Raw genomic sequence first — 3,195 nt, forward strand, 5'->3', positions numbered from 1 at the left:
TTGGTTTCTTTCACTGCTGACTAGAGATATACAGGGTGTCCCCCCAAAATGTATACACACTTTGAATACCTACTAATTCCAATGGTTTTAAGCATAAGAAAGGAACAACAATGGAGCTGTTATCTGTTAAAAGTGTGGGCACAAACAGGTAGTTGGACATTCCCTGAGGGGTCTCAGATTGGAGAGGGTGAAGGCCAGACTGAGGGGCCCCTTCCCCCGCCCCCACCCCAGTGCACGATTTTCGTGCACCGGGCTACTAGTCAATTTATATTAGCTGAAATGATTTTAGGAGTTACATAACTTCATTAAGCCTCAATTTTCTATAAAATGGAAATATTAATCATCAATACCCATATCTTAAGGACATTTTGAGGAGTAAATGAGACAATCCATGTAAAGCCCACAGCACAGGATCCAGCACATATGTATTAAAATACACATTGGTTGTTCTGATGAGAATAGCTATCATCTACAGAATGAAGTTTAAAGTTCCTGTAACATGCCCTGGTCGGGTAGCCCAATTGGTTAGAGTGTCATCCCAATACTCCAAGGTTGCAGGTTCGATCCTGGGTCAGGGTACATACAAGAATCAACCAATGAATGCATGACTAAGTGGAACAACAAATGGATGTTCCTCTCTCTCTCCCTTAAATCAATTATATATATTTGGCTTTGATCATGTCACTCCGCTGGCGGGCGACTGAATTATATATATTTTAAGTTCCAGAGAGATAAAAGCTATACTCATTGAAAGACTTTATGATCAGGCCACACCCCTATCTTTACAGCTATTACTTAGATTATTTCATTCCCAGGCCTCCTGGTCCAATCCTTCAACCTTGCTCCTTCCAGAGCACCAATCAGCTAAGCCATTCACCAGAGCCCTGAGGTCCATCCATATCAATAGCTCAGACCACTCCTTCTACATACAAAATTGATGACCAAATATGCTTCTTGAAGCTCTGCTCACTGGGAGGAGTATCTCATCACTGTCTGCCAGTGACACTTCAGTGAGACTGTGGCGTTCAAAGAAGCAGGCTTAAACACAGCACTTTGGACTCCATTGCTGTTGCCCAGGGGGTATGGCAGGCAGGCAGTCAAAGATGAGTGCCCTTAAGGAACTCACTCATCTGTGAGGGAAAGTGGCAGATACACAACTAATTGTAATGGACATGACAGTGTTAAATGTAATATAACGGGCAACTGAAAAGGAAGCAATTGGTTTTGCTTTGGAAAGATGGGGGAATGTCATGGAGGACAGCATGTTTGATCTGGATTCTTGAACAATGAGTAAAAGTTCCACAGGCAAAGAATGGAATAACCATTTTTATTTAAAACAAGAACAAGGCTCCCTTTTGACACTATCTAGCTCAGACTTAATGCAGCTTAGTTGTGGATTGTTTAAAAGAGATCACGAAAAATTTGCAGCATTGGGAGTATATTGCCAGTAGGGAAGAAGACATTCTCCAGATATCCATTTAATAAAAAAGATTTAATGACATTATTTGTAGACATGTAACATTGGAAATATACGTGTATTGGTTTAAAGTAAACTAAGGAAATTTCACTTAGTGGGCAAAGGAACATGGTGACAGAATAATATATTTTTAAAATACTCATTGAACATTTTGCTTAATATCTTTCCTCTTATTTATGTGATATAAACACACTGCATAATGGTGCGAGGGACTATAAAGGTTTTATTGCCACTTGTTTGGAATTGACTGCATAACTCACTCTGAGTAACAGTTGTGGGTATCTCAAACTAAGTGCCATAAAACATTTATAGCATGTCTCTCTACTTCCTATACCTTCTCCACAGAGACAACACTTTAGTGCTCAGAAAAATACACATAAATGTAATAGTGAAAACTTTTTTTGGTTTATTTAGATTACAGACCTCCAGTCTGCAGTAAGAAAAATAAATGTTGCAAGGAAGATTTACTTCTCTGCAGGATCTCAGATTTTCTGGCAAATTCCTTCCCCAAGGAAAACCACTTTTCAAAGATATCCTCGGTAACATGCATACTGAAATTAACATAAAATTGGCAAGTCCCTTGTGTCTGCACATTCGAATTCATTTGTAAATAACCACTACTCACTTCCTTGCTTTCCCACCCCAGGACAGGACTCCAAGCATCACAGGTGCCTAAAGACTTACAAAAAGGAATGAATAGGAACAAAGGGATGTAGGCGCCAGGAGGAAAACAATCTCCCAGGACAAAATTAATCTCAAAAGAAATAGCTAATCCAATACCGGGTATTACCAAAGTTTAAACTGCCTTTAAAATGGTGATCAGAGATAGTGTATCAAGTTTATTGGGTCTTCTACTATGCCTGCTTGATTTGCTTAAACTTTTATCCTAGGCTTATCTTGGGGATAGATTTCTGTGCTAAGCACATAATAGGTGTTAAACCAGTATTGATTTTTAAGGGCGATGGCCAATAAATATAAACTTTACTCTTATTTTTAACTTTTACTTTATGCCTTCACGACCGATGTTTTCTATGATCCCTAAATCTCACTACTAGGGTAGAGGAAACACAACTCATGTACAACAGAAGAACCTCAAATAATAATTTAATTACCGTGCACCAAACAGTAAATGTGTGGGTAAAGAGTCCTGCTGAGGTTCCAAGTCTCAAACAAAAAACTCCAACACAAGATGTGCATAGTGCGTTTAAATTTATTGTAATTAAAGTCATCCAGAAGGTAGCTGGATTAATTAATGAAGAGGCACTATTTATCTTGGGATAGAAGATTCTAAAACCCAGAATGAGAAAATCCCCGAGGTGGGGGGTGGGAAGTTAATAAGAGCCCCTGGGAAAGGTCCTTTCATCGAGGACTGAAAATAAATAATGCATTTGAATTTGAATCTCTTTAAATAGAAATCCCCCCTAACAGCAGGAAAAGGGTCCCCTAACGGAGCAGCTCGGGGCAGGAAGGGAGTAAACGGAACCGGAGAACAGCCCGCTCAGCTGTTTCTGGTCGGGGACCAGGCGCAGGGAAAGGAGTCGCGATGTGGGAACTGAGTATCTGGGTCAAAGTAACTCGAAGGGTCCAACACGAGCTCCGGGCGACGCGTGGCCAGGCCCCCCCTCGCAGCTCCTACCCGTTTCCACTCAGCTCCCCTTCCCTCGCGCAGCGCGAACATCAGGCGCGGCCCCTGCCCACGCGGGGCGCGGCGAGCGGAC

Source organism: Myotis brandtii, unplaced genomic scaffold (genome assembly GCF_000412655.1).
Source record: "Myotis brandtii unplaced genomic scaffold, ASM41265v1 scaffold187, whole genome shotgun sequence".
Taxonomy (NCBI): Eukaryota; Metazoa; Chordata; class Mammalia; order Chiroptera; family Vespertilionidae; genus Myotis; species Myotis brandtii.